Genomic DNA, 15,245 nt, shown 5'->3' with positions numbered 1-15,245 from the left:
AAAAACTTTAAAATACTTAAATTGCTTCAGGCTTTTATTCAAAAAGCAAAACTTTATGAGAATGTAAATTTTATTCCTTGAAATACAAGTTACATAAATAATATAAATTAAAAAAATATAGTTAAAGTTTAACATTGTTAATACAAGTTTTCCAGTATAGTTTCGAAGTCGATAAATATCCACTGGATTAGAATCTTTAGGTCAGGTCAGGTTTCCGGATATACACATATAAGTTGTGTTGTGAGCGGTTGGTTTAACTTTTCGTCAAAATTGTCTGAATATAATCCTTATACTAAAGTAACAGGATGTCTGTTTGTCTGTGTGTATGTTTGTACCGAAGTATCTCGCTAACCGCTGAACCGAACAAAAAAAAATTCCCCCCAACAAAAATTATTTTTTACCTTTTCTTTTAAAATCTAAAATAATAAATTGGGGTACCATTCGACTCTCCTCAAGTGCCCCCTAGAGGCCTCTAGGGGTGTAGCCGCTTGTATAAGAATATGCAGGGACAATGAACTGTTTATTATACTAGTCCCCATAATTTTATAATAATGCTTTCTTATTCGTTGGCTTAACAACTTTGGGAACTTCTACAGAGGGGGTAATTTTGTGTATAGTTATTAAGTATGTACATTAAATTATCGGCCATTGTATTATCCCTATAGAAGATCCCTGAAAAATATGTTATAGATGTAAAGACCAAAAGAAAAACAAAGACTGCATAAGTAACTTTGCATCTTTGCACTGAATATTTCATAAGTGTCCGCAGGTTTAAAGGGATAAGTAACATACAATTATGATAAACATAAATACTCCTTTTGTAGATTAGATTTACCAGAAAAGTTTTGACACTAATATTAAATTGTAGATAAAGAAAGTTATGAAATCAACGTCAATTTTAGTTTTATCATAACTAACAAATACATCAATAAAATTCTTTCAGTATTTCAAAGGTTTTTTATTAATATTTTTTCTTGTGATGATAGAGGTAATTCCCCCCCCCCCTCAACTTAAAATAGATCCAATCTTCCCACAGACATGTAAGAAGCTTCACTGTAAAGCAGTTAGAGATATATTTTTGAACAGACCAGCAAAATAATAGATAGAAGGGCTAGACATTTTTTATTAGAATAAAATATTTTATTTGTAAAAATAAAATAAAACTAATATAACTAAATTCTTGATTCATGACTGCACCCCCATTGCAAGGATGATATGAACATTGTTTCCATTATTTTCTTATTTCACAAATCGGGGTCATTTAGTTTATACCATGCATGGTATGAATACAAAAATATCACGAATTTTTGTGGAAGATGCAAGAAAGTGTACTAAAACCATCCCAATACTTTATTTTAGAAATAGCCTAAACAGTATCTGTAATCTAAAAATAAGTACAAGTCTCTCAAAAAAGTGTAAAGCACCATAAAAAGTAACAGTTGAGTGGTATACAGCTTTTCTCTTAGTCTTTGACATAATTAGCAATTTAGTGTTGAGCATAATAAATGATTTCTATAAACATTAGAATTTAAATTAACAGTAATTAGTAGTTAGTAATTAACGGGATAGGACAATGGCCGATAAATTGTTATATATCCCAAATGGTTATACACAAAATTGCCCCTTCTCCAAAGTTGTTAAAGTAACAAATAAGAAAACGTTATTATATAACTTTGGGGACTAGGTAATAAACAGCCCATTGTCCCCTCCCTCCCGGTAAATATACTCATTGATATATAGCGCATCAGAGTTTTCAAAAGCTAATAATCGATGGAAGTATCTTAATTTTTATTAAAGTCGTAGTTTTTTATTCTTCTAAGAATTTTGCTATTTTGTATGCCTCAAAATATGAGTTGTTATTTGACAAACTGCATTGTCTTATCTTTCAAGCTCAATTTCACAAGGAAAAAATAATGAAAAGAAATAAATAAAATTAAGATTTGATGCTTGCAGAATGTTTCTCATATTTCTCATGTCAAATTAAAAAAAATATGACATAAATGTTTTGATATTACTTTATTAAGCCATTCCATTTACATTTTAGTTTATTATTTTGATTTTCATAATGTAAACAATATGACGAATTGTAAATGAAAATATTAAAAATTGAAGAGATTTTCTTCCCTTTTTCTTTTCCGTTATATGGAATCGTCTTACTTAAAAGTGACACACAAGTTATGTAGTTTAGTCTTTCTCTCAATTTTCTTGATCATAAAAAATTATAAAGTTATAAAAGATGTTAAACGCTTTGCTAAAATCAAAACTACATTAAGTTGCAAAGGGTTGCTGAATAGTCATTAAGCCTTCCCTACTTCAAGTAGTATACCCGCGACCGTGGCTCAACACGGAGCGCATCCGCTCTTTGTCAGGAAGGTGATAGGTTCGAATCTCGGTCCGACACCGCATCATAACTGAAGACGTTAAAAATGGTTCCTACTGCTGCTATGTCAGATGCGCGACATAAATAGTTAGACTAGGACAATGCCCAAAAACAGGCGCAACTCATTACCATGTACAGTTAGGACTTCTCAGACAAAGGTCGTGCAAACAATGGGTTGTTTGTCTGATGGGTGTTGATACCCTAGGCGATTGAGTGCGTTACTCTGCACTTTAAAACGCAGAGTATGTTCAAAGGTGACGTGTAGAGGACTTATGTCCGAAGCGTCACCACGCCCCTAGAGTCAATAGTCAATACTTCAACTTAGTGGAGTGAGGTAAGGGGGTGTAGAGGGGTGTCAACATCCTCCTCAAATTTAGAAAATAAATGCCTGCCTTTACCCTTTTTCACCCCTTAATGATTCTTAATGGTAAACCACTATGCACGTTAGTGCTTAAACCATAAAAAAAACAATGATTAATTTATTTCCACAACCTGTATCTTTTACCCTTTCCAAATCATTAACTTAAATTACAAAAATAAAAGTTATTACTAAGAATTACTTATTTAAGGAAAATTATTTAATATAAAAATATGGAAAACACAGCGGGTTGAATAAAAACAAATGCAAATTTTGCACTTACATACTCACACAATTTAAGATATCTTTTTCAGCCTCTCTTTTTATTATATAGAACTATTTCACCAAAACATAAAAGTGTGTGAGTCTTTGTTACTTACGATCCAAAAAATATTTAATTGGGTAGCTATCTGTTGATCAGAGATGCTTAGTGTGAGACTTGTTAAACAATTTGTTTTTATAGTATTTACCAGCAGCTACGCCCCTAGAGACCCCCCGCAAAATAGTTATATACCTTCTCGGGACCTATGAGAAGCTACTTTGTAAAGGAGAACGATATCTGTTCAGTGGTTAGCGAGATCCTTCGGTACACACAGAAAGACAAACAGAGATTCTTTTACTTTTATATAAAGATTTATTCTTATTAGATATGACATAATTATAAAAATGTTACCAGTTGAATACATTATTTTAATTAAGATCTCAAAATGTTAAAAAGGTAATAGTGGTCGAGCAACCCCAACCCAAAAAAAATATATATTATTTAAATTAATTGTAATGTGTGGACATATTATCTTGTTTTATTTACATAATGTAACAAATGCATTTCATCCCATTTACCACATTGTCCCACAAAGCAACAATTTATTTTTACAAAGATTTAGCAACAAAGAAAAAATATTTCCAAAATTAGCAAAGCAATAACAAGGTAACAATATTGTATAGGGGAAAGCGCGTTTGATTTCAGGCAGACTATGATTTTATTTATATTTAACCTGTTTATAAACAAGTATTTTAAACCCCAAATTACATTGCATTGTACAAAAATTCGTGATTACTTTATATCATTAGACAAAATGTGTTTTTTTTCATTGTAAAAAATAAACACCATTTATTAGACACTATTGTTTTAGCAAAATTTTCATAAGTAAAAGGATACTCAATTCTTCTTGAAGATTTTTCCAGTCATAAAATCCAGCAGGGCTAAGTGTGTAAACGTGTGTTTTGTTGTTGGGACTTTAAAAAAATGGAATACCTAGGCATAGAAACAGGCACTACTGATGACCATCCATTGTAAGGCCTCCATAAAAGTTCGTGCAAAATTACTTACCTCACTAGCCAGAAAAGAAGAACCCTTTTTCAGTTGGCGGTCCCAAGATGTTGAACCTAAAGTTAAATTGATTATGTACAACTGCCTTATTAATACAAGGTAGGTAATCTTTTAAGATTAATTGTTTGCATTAATATGGGTATTCCCTATGTTTCTGACAACCCATTTTTATAAAAAAAAACTTATTTCTCTTTCTGCTTGTATCTTCTTTTACCCTAACCCCTTTTTCAGCTCTTGTTTTATTGTATTACACAATTCTTGAATGCTGCTGTTTAATTGTAAAGAAACACTCATGAACATTTAAGTATTTTTAACCCGAAATTAGTAACTGATGAGAAGACATCGCCTATATCCAATTTATTTGTCTATGTATGAAGTTAGATGACTAAAATAAATTGTAGACTTAGAATTTGAAATTCTTAAAACATTTATTTCAATTTTTTAAATCTAAATTTTATTATAATATGATCATAAGATCTCCGAGCGACAAACTTTTTTTTACCTTTTTTATCTGGTTTATAAAGGGGGATGAGACGAACAAGATAAAGGGTGTTTAAAAAAAACAATTGCTTCACTTTTTCCAATATAAACCCCAAAGGTTGGTCAAAAACTAATAAAAATAACCCATTAATGAGCAACCAATGACAATGAGAAAACAAAATTGAATTTTGAATCTACTCACCTCTCCAGAGTACTACAGCTCGAAACCTAGTCCTTGTGGAGAATTTTATGTACTCTAATTAAGTGACATCTCCACAACAATAAATCTCCCCTGAGTCATCAACTTCAAAAACCTGTCATTAACAATACCCTGGGAGATGCCGCTGTTAATATGAATTTGGGAAAATGCTGCAAAATCAACAACAATAAATTAGAATTTGTCAAATGTGATCGAATTTTCCTATTTATAAATTGCTATCATCTTAAACGACTCTCAGAATGTCCTTTGACAATGTCTGAAGCACTGTGCAATGCAATGTAAGAAAGCACAATGTTAATGATATTGCCTCTTATAAATTACACTATTATTTTCCTTCAAATTATATTAGATATATGGAAATAGGATCTTTCAATAATGACAATTGTGCATCAAAAATCAGCTTTAAAATTTATGTAATATGAAAAATATCATTTTGAAGCTTAGGAAATCGGACAGTTATACAAACGGACATCAACAAATATAGAGTAATATCGTTTATGAAGTCTGGACAAAAACATATGGCTATCTTATAGAGGCCAATCATTGTATGCGAATTCCTGAAACAATCAGGTATACTCGTGAAAGCGAATCAACTTTCATTGCCAGTAAAAGTCCTTACATCAAGTTAGAACATGATGAATGTTTAACTAAATTTATAAGAAATTTTTCTTGTAAAGGGGATTCCTAAGACGATTAATCAAAGTCAAAGCTTAGCAATTCTACAATTATTACTTGAAGAAGGTCCTCAAGTCCAATTTACTTAGATTCAAGATCAATTACACAGATAAACATGGAATTATTGTTCTAATACTAAACAATTTTATCTGACACCTCATCATATTTTTTTGTTATATTTGAGCATAGCTTTACTGGATGTTTTCACTCTTGTTATTATGTATGTATGATGGTAACCAACAAAATATTCATATTCATCTTTTTTATTCCTTTTCTACTCTTTACTGCAATCTTATTTCTTTTCAGAAAAAGAATAAGGATGCTCTGCAAGTCGGGTATCTTAAGGTTTCACATAATCTATATGACGACCGGAATGTGAGTAAGATAGGCATAGGGGAACGAAGAGAGATATTATAAATGCTCATAAAAGCAATATTTAGTCAGCCATAACCACTTTTGGGTCATCTCAAAAAACGCCTATCTCAGAAAACGCCTATCTCAAAAAACGCCCATCTCAGAAAACGCCTATCTCAAAAAACGCCCATCTCAGAAAACGCCTATCTCAAAAAACGCCCATCTCAGAAAACGCCTATCTCAAAAAACGCCTTTTTCATAAAATGCCTACTACATTTTTAAAAAATAAAGCCTAATTTATAACTAGTATTTAATATAATAATAAAATACTTGTCATTCATGATCTATTATTTAAAACATAAATAAACAGTTATCAAATCAACCAGTCAATAAACTATGTACAAAGATGGATAAAATGGTAAACTTAAGAGTAGCTGCTATTTTAAGAGAATAGAGAAGGTTTAAATAAATGGAAAATGGGGGATTGGAGAAAATTATTGGAGGAAAGGGTTTAATTATTGAAGCTTATTCAAAAGTACATCAGTTTTGAATCTAATGAAAATAAGAAGGAATATAGGGAAAAGACATTAAAATACCCTCACCCTATTTTTCTTCCAAAATTCATCATCTATGGAAAGTAAGATTTAACAAAATGATAAATTGCTTTATAATTTATGATAATTATTCTAAACTATTTTTTATTTTGAGGAACAACTATATAATTATAATTAATTTATGATTTATAATAATTATTCTAAACAATTTTATTATTTTGAGGAACAGCTACATAATTCTGATAATTTTAAAGCATATCATACTCAATAAATATTTTGTATATTATTTGTGTATGTTAATAATTATATAACATGAATCTACTAAAATTTCTTTTAAGCATAATAAAAACTAGAACAAAATTACACAACATCTTTATGAATGTCTCTTAACAAATTTACTAGGCTTGGTCATATTTACAACATTTCAACCTGATATTCTGTTAATTCAAGATATTAGGTCAAATGATAACATAATAAATAAGAATTATGTTTTATAGAGCTAATAGTTGTTCATCTTATTGTAATAACTGAAAAGTAAACTGGGTTGTTTGCAGTAGATATATGAAGTAAAGAAACTTAAAACATGAATTAACTATGTAAAAGTTTTTGTTATTCAATTGTGATCAATTTTCAAACAGCAAAGTGCCTAAGGAATGTACAAGAGTGATATCATACTTCAGGGATAGATATTTAAATAAGAAGATTTATAATGTAAATATTGTACAATATTCACAATACCTTAGACTACCATGTTTCACTTCAAGACAATTCTTAAAAATGAAGTAGGCATTTTATGAAAAAGGCGTTTTTTGAGATAGGCGTTTTCTGAGATAGGCGTTTTTTGAGATAGGCGTTTTTTGAGATAGGCGTTTTCTGAGATGGGCGTTTTTTGAGATAGGCGTTTTCTGAGATAGGCGTTTTTTGAGTATAGCCCCACTTTTATCATATGTCTTACAGTCGTTGTAAACCTCTAAAATTAAATGTTGACATATTATGACAATGATGTCTTGTAAATGCGATTAAAATCAAATCATACATTTTTATTCTTGTAAAAAGATGCCTGAGGCCTAAGATCTAGTTAACCGATGGACCGATATGGTTCTCCTTTACAGTGAAGCTTCCTCCCTAAAAAAAATTATATCATAAAAAATCCTTCCAACCAAAAAAAAATACATCCCACCCCTCCCTTTCCTCATTTCCCCCTGTTCGCTAGTTATAATTGTACTAATTAACTCGTAAATAAAACCTAAAAGCTTAAAGATGCAGTTTTCATATGTTTATTATGATTAATTTACAAGCGCTACAAATGTTAGTATGCAACCTTGTTTATTGTTTGTTTATCCCTCGTATCTTTGGTTGTTTTGATGAAATGGTTCATATTTACATCCTTTATTCTTTATGTACAAATATAAAAAGAAATTACCATTTGCAACGCCTATGTAGAGCAGCAAAGATAATATTAAAGAACTTTTATTATTTTTGTTTTCTGATTTTAGGGTGATTTTATTTGAATGTATTACAAATTTGTCGTCTGTGGTTTGAGGGGGAAAAGGTTAAGTGAGGCTGAATATGGCTACAGCTGTTTGTGCCTAAATTGAAATTTTGCAGTTTCGGCTGAGAGTTGCCGGGGGTCAACGTTGGTTAAGTTTCTTGGGGATCAGGGTGTTATCTCATGTAAAAGCCGCGATTCCCCAAACAATTTGGTATAAAATGGGGATGTATTATCTCAAAGTAACAAAATCCCTTACTTTGATTTATTCATGAGAGTGATTTCTCTTTTGGGTAAATTAAATAAAATAATAGAGGGAGCGCAAGCTATATGTAGCTCTTCCCACAGGTTGGAAACCCTATTTCGATTGGGCCTTTAAATATCATTCAATAGCGTCAGAAAAATAAACACAACTAAGTCGCTACGAACGAGCAGGAAGAAATTTACTAGCAGACAAAAAGGTCCCCACTACTTGGGCAATGTAGTCGACTGGGAAGTAGATAGAAGCTTGTCTTTGATTATAAAGCCAACACAAACGAGATGAAGCCTCTTTTGGTTATTGCTGTTTTCTAATGTGTTATGTAACAGTAATGTATGGACATATCCATTTGTTTTAGAATGCAGCAAAAGCAATGTATTCATGCAATAACTGCCACCACCCTCTCTAACCCCCATCACCAACAACAAAAAACATACAAAAAACAAATGAAATATGTAATTCTGTAATTATTTTGTTGGGTGTAAAAAATAAAATACCAGGATGAAACTTTTAGGGAAAATATTCTTAAAAAATATCTTCCAAGAATCATTGAGAAAATGGTATAATTTGAAGCTTTATTGCTTCATCATCAATATTAGCTTATACTTCGATGTTAGATTAAATTCAGTTTATAATTAGTTTCTGCATTTAAAATCCCCTTTTAAGCCATATCTTTAGCTTTTTACCAAATTCATGTTTTTTTAACTTAGATATTGTATCTTTTTAAAAAAAATTAGTTACAATTTTATGTACTGCAATGTTTGTTGTCCAAACAAATCTAAAAAAAACTGAAACATTTTTTAAAAGGGGTCAGAAAACACTATTATTTCCATTTTCTTGTCTTGTCTAGCATTTTCAAAACATGTAAAAAAAAACATACATGAAAAGAGGCCTTCTTATTTTCAATAATTCATATTATTTCATAAAATCTCCATAGCTAACAATGTAAAATTGTCGAAATTGTTTATATCATACTAGCGGCTGCGTCCCTATCATCAGAGAATCAGGGGCTCTATATGTTCGAAGGGATAAGGAAAGGGCAGAAAAATAGCCTAAAATCATAGCCAGACTCATTTATAAGAACAAAATAGACTAAACCCATCTTAGGACCTATAAAAAGTTTCACTGCAAAACAGAACTATATCAGTTCAGCAGTTTTTGAGATCATTCAGACAAAAAAAGCTTACTACTTTATATAAAAGAATTTAGGTAGTTGAAAGTAAGGGAAAAAATTAAAGAACGTGAATAGAACAAAACTGACAAAAATTATAAGTAGCTGAAAATTTTATCCTTGTACAATTAATATAAATTCATCCTGTTACAATAGTATAATCATGAATCTATTATTATCTTGATAGATTGGTTCAAACTAGCATTGTCCTAACGTTTCAACCAATATTTTATATTCACGGGATGTAATTTTCTTATTATCATGTACATTAAGATTTAGTCATAAAAAATGAAAAAGATAGTCCCTTTAAAGTATTATGTAAAATTTTGGCATATTTATGTAAAAATGTAAGTATTATTTTATTTAGGGGATAATGGGATAGTAAAAACACTTAGGTTTGGACACAATATGAATTCATAAATCCCAAAATTGTTGAACACTTCAAAATGTATTTCCAATACGGTCTCAAATATCATACATTTTGAAATACTAGTGGTTACGCTATATTTTAAGGGGTTTAAAGTAGACTAAAACCATCTAAAGTGAATAATTCAATCGGTTCATTAGTGTTAAACTACTGTATGTAACATAATAGCTGTTTTGTTGCTGAATGACAAAACATCCGCCGAGATTTTTGCTTCTTTTATTTTCTTAAATTCCATCAGGACCATTTGTTTAACTATCAGAAGCTGTAAGCCAGTTGCCTTTTTTAACATCTAACCATCAAAAATACCAAATATTTGAACATACCTTTATTTCTTATTTTGCATATGTTTATCAGGGTATCCATGGTTTCTTTTTGTTAAGCTCTTAAAAAGACCTTGAAGTAAAGGCAAGGTAAACATATTTTTGATTACTTCAACCCTTAAACATCAACTCAGACAACTACCTGGCCCAAGTGGTAGTTTTCGTCGGCTACCAAATTGTTTTCTGTTTTTTTTTGTAGGGACTGTAATGTGTTTATTTTTCCGACGCTATTAGACTTTTTTAAAGACACAATACAACATCGGGACAGGGTGACCCCTCTATTCTTTTACTTTAATTCTTTTAAACGTTTTCTACAAATTCTTTAAGATAAAAATGATTGTTGGTAGTCATAATAAATGACAGCAAGGCCTCAGAAAGGTAGAAACCACGTGTAGGATGATAACGAAAAAAGTACAATAAAAGAACGGCTTGACTTTATTTTTACTAACAATAGGGCCTGTAACTGTGGTTATATGTAAAAAAAATACCGGCTATAGCTGCCAAGCCCTTATTTAGAGCTATAGGTATAAGTGTATTTATTTTTCAGGTTACCTTTTCTAACAATACCAAATTCTGTGGGCCCCTCATGTAAATGCAGCATCCAGGGAATAAATCTCAAATATTCTCCTTCCATTAAAGTGAAAGGATTCAATGAATAATGAATTTCACAGATAGACAGTGATAGAGCAATTATATAAAAAAAATTCTATCGACTAAAGACGTAAAAATACTATCTTAATTCATGTTTTAATAGCAGGGGTTGGATCTATATAATTATATTCACTTTAAATCCCTTTATCCTTGGTAGTTTAAGGAGATGAGATACACAAAAACGGATAAAAATGTAAATGCGTATTCAAATATTTATTTTAGGACGCTATTTTTTCTAATATGGGTTCGAAACCCATTAATATTCCATAGATGAGAACCGGCTTTCTCTTACACTAAACAAGCAAAACTGATTTAAATTTTATGATTGTAATTTTTTTATATAAAATTTTATACAAATTGGTGGGAAAACTATCAAATTACCAATCAATAAATATTTGAATGGGTTATTTAATGATTTATTTTTGAGAGGTTTTGAGGATTTTTGTTATTCTAAAAAACCATGAATATTTCTTTATCCGCAAAGATATTCTATAGTTCAAATTGTCTGTCTGTATGTACAGACAAAGGAGAATTGAATTTTCTGATGCTGTACGTATTGGTGCAAAAAATGGGGACAAATTTCAAATTGTTTTGGCGTGTGACGTCATACCCCCATCTCTTTTCTAGGGGGTTTCTTTCCTCCTTCCCTTTTCTTTCCCCTCACTTGTGACGTAAATAAACAGCCCCGTCAAATCAATTTAAAAATTGGTCCCATTTTTTGCATCAATACGTACAGCATCAATTTTCTTAGATTCTCTAAAAGGTACAAAGATTAATTTATTTGTGAAGATATGTATGACATATATGAATAATTGTTATTAGATGATTTATGAATTCTAAAAACAAAATAGAATGGATTTGACCTGATTTGTTTTACATTCATTGAAACAGAACGTACATACATTGTGATAAAACATATATAAACAAGGATGACATAATCCTTAAAAGCAAACCTTTGCAAAGGAAGGACACTTAAAGATTGTTAGAACTAAATAAGCATAATTTCAATACTAAAGTCTAAACAAAGTATTAATTAAATGTATGTACGGACTTTCTGGTTCTAAATCACACCTAATTATTAAAGGAATCACCATGCTTATTATGAAATCACTAGGACAATTCTTAATTAAGGATTTGAGCTTTCTGTTACGGAAGGACGGACCGGCCATAGTTTGAGAAACGTTTCGCTTTTGCTATACATTTTTCTGACCATTTTCTCTTAAATACATTTTCCCTAGTCAACCTTCATTTTAAATAACATCTATAAAAGTGCTTACTATGACTTTGTCTTCAAAATTTACTTTTAATAGCAAAGCTACGCATTCTTTCTTTTTATTTGTTTGTACATATGCTCGTCTGTCTGTCTTAATAAGAAACATCCGTAATTGCACGAAAATTACTTAATAATTATTTATTTCCTTGCTATTTATCGCAAGAAAACTGGTATTAATTTAATTATTTTTATTTATTATTTATGGGTTAAAGTAAAGCAATAGAGGGAGAAAGGGTTAAATAAGTGTATCTCCCCATCACAACCACCATGTGCAACCTTTCTATTGGGTTATTGAAAATTAACCAAGGATGTCGCTTATATTAACACACCCAAGTAGCAGAAAAATGATTTAGAAGCATACAAAAGGTAGTTATCTGTTTATACATCTATGCAATAGATCTGTTATTTATGGAAATTGTAAATATGATACATGGTTTTTCATTATGACTCAGAACCGGTTCTAATCAAGCGGATATTTGACGGTGTAGCGTTATTGGAAATTCAGTTACTCAAAATACTTCATATCTTTGTTTGGACTTTAAAATCTATTTTGTAGTTGATTTTTAGAAAACAGAGTTCTATTATTCATCAATCTTTATTAGGTTAACAAACAATCCAGCAAATTTTGTATCATACTTGTTTCTTTTGTCATTAGCCAACAATATTTATGCTATAACTTGTTTCAATTATCTATTTAGGTGGTACGTCCCAGGAATAAGGCAGAGCCAATAATTGAAATAAATATAAAGTAATACTTGGGAGGGGTTAAAAAAGTTATCATTACTAAGGAGCAAAGTCCCTCAAAATCATGAAACCTCAAGCATGATTTTTCGAACCTAAACATCTTTGGCTGTATATTTGCTTGATTTATTAAATTCATTTTGAAAACATAGAATTACAGGGAAATCTGGTTGAAAAGGATAATTTAATTGTCTCGCACAATAATAGACCTTAGACCAGAAGAAAAACACTAAATGGATAAAGACCACGTAGACATAACAAGGATAGTTTTCTTAAATAGAAGGGAAATTTCTTTAGATGGTTAAGAAATGTTATTGTATAATTTTAAGCAGGATTCAAACATCTTCTTGGAAGAATGAGTCCTAAAATACTTCTTGATTCCTTCAGACACAAAGTAAACTTATTTTAAAACTTTTATTTTAGAAATACAATCTATTTTTATTTTTTTTATTGTAAGAAGTAAAGAATGCAAAGATTTCATTTCTTCCTACAGAAATCTTACAGACAAATTTAAGAGGAGAAAAGCATTGCTCCTAATACATGTGTCCATTTTAAATCCTTTAAATATGTATACTGTATAGACGTGCCATTGTGTTTTATGCTGTGAATTAGATCAGAAGAAAGCTTTTAAATATTTGGGCTAAAACAAGGATGCAAATATAGTAAAACCAATGCTAAAATAAATGGTTTTATTTTGCATAAATAATGGTGCTTTTACTCAAGCCCTGACACTTTTTGGTATTTTTATTCCCTTTAGGGCTATCGACACTTTCATAAACCTATCCGAAAATAAGGATAAAAATACTGTTTTTCTCAAAAGGTAAAGTTGAGGTCTATTGTAACACCGATTATCACAATTTGTCTTTAACATTCATATCAAGAATTAGCTAGGGTCAGCGTTTGTTAATCATCATGAAATAAAATATTTTAGCAATTAAAATAATCTATAATACAAAGTAGAACGATGTCTGTCCGTCCGTCTGTCCGTCTGAAGCTTAAGATCTCAGTAACCACTGAACCGATTGGGCTCTACTCTTCAGGGAATATACCTACTGGTCCTGTGATGGTTTTAAGCTATTTCTTGGGGGGTGGGACACCCCCAACCCCCCCCAAAAAATGAAAATACCCCCCCCAAAAAATTTTTTTTTACTTTTTCTTTTTAAATCTAAAATACGAAAAATTAAGTTGATCAAACCTCTTGGGGCAAAGCCCCTAGAGGCTAGGGGCGAAGCCGCTAGTAATCTATAATACAAGTTAGCTTGATGTCTGTCTGTCCGTCTGAAGCTTAAGATCTCAGTAACCGCTGAACCGATTGGGCTCTACTTTTCAGGGATTATACCTACTGGTCCTGTGATGGTTTTAAGCTATTTCCTTGGGGGATGGGACACCCCCAACCCCCCTAAAACAAAAAAAAAATAATACTGAGGCAGCTGCAATTTTTTTCCCCTGAAAATTATGAAATTGATACTGGGGCAGCTCAAATTTTTTTTTTTAACTACCTCTTGGGGCATAGCCCCTAGAGGCTAGGAGCGAAGCCGCTATATGATAAGACAGAACTAACAAAATATTCTCGACTTTTACAAGGTTGAGAACCTTCCTATTTAGGCTTTGGATGATTCTGTAGCTTCAAAACTCCCACTCCACGCTTCCACAAATTGTTCCCTGGTGAGCACTAGTAACCCCCTTATTATTTTATCTTTTTTGGTTTGTTTTTTGCTTCAGCTCAGTTTAGGTTAGCTTAAATTAGAAACTGTGCAGCCCCGAAGGGTTAGAGCACTGCAGTGTTAGGCCCCAATGGGCCTAACACTGAAGTCCACTAAATCTATAATTAGAGGTATATTCTGTAGACATACACAAACAATATGTTTATCAATAAGAGGTGTGTAAAACAGAAAAACAACATGTATGTTTATAGATATGTAATTGTTGTTTTTTAGGCTGTTGTGTACAATAAAAGTACACAAAAGATCGCATACTTTTGAGTGAGAATCACTTTTTAATCCGGGACCGTGGCTCAACGCATAGCGCATCCGGTGATGTGAAAGGTTCGAATCTCGGCCTGACACCGCGTCATAACTAAACACGTTAAAATCAGGTGCGCGATAAAATAGTTATACTAGGGGGATTACCTTGTCTCTTAAACGGGCGCAACTCACTAACATGCACAGTTAGGACTTCTATGACAAAATTCGTGCAATCTAAGGGTCGATTGTCTGTTGGTTGTTAATTAACCTAATAACATATGGTGTTTGAAAATTACGATCGGATTATGATCTAACTCTCTAAGTGATCATTTAAAAATCGAAGGTAAAAAAATTTCATCGTTTTATGTTATCTCTTTATTAAAGGAATAACAATACTAATTTTCACACAACATACTTGTACACATATCGGAAATAGATTTTCCTTAATCAGAGTGTTTTTTTTTATTTTTAAAAAGTACAAAGAAGGAAAAGGTATGTTCTTTCTCTGTGTTGTTATATAATATGGTTATTTGTTTTGTATATCCGTTAAGTACTCGCTTATGAATGTTTTTATAGATTCAAAATCCCCCCCCTCAAAA

Source organism: Acartia tonsa, chromosome 7 (genome assembly GCF_053477335.1).
Source record: "Acartia tonsa isolate MP-2025a chromosome 7, ASM5347733v1, whole genome shotgun sequence".
NCBI lineage: Eukaryota > Metazoa > Arthropoda > Copepoda > Calanoida > Acartiidae > Acartia > Acartia tonsa.
Note: the sequence above shows the minus strand (reverse complement) of the source record.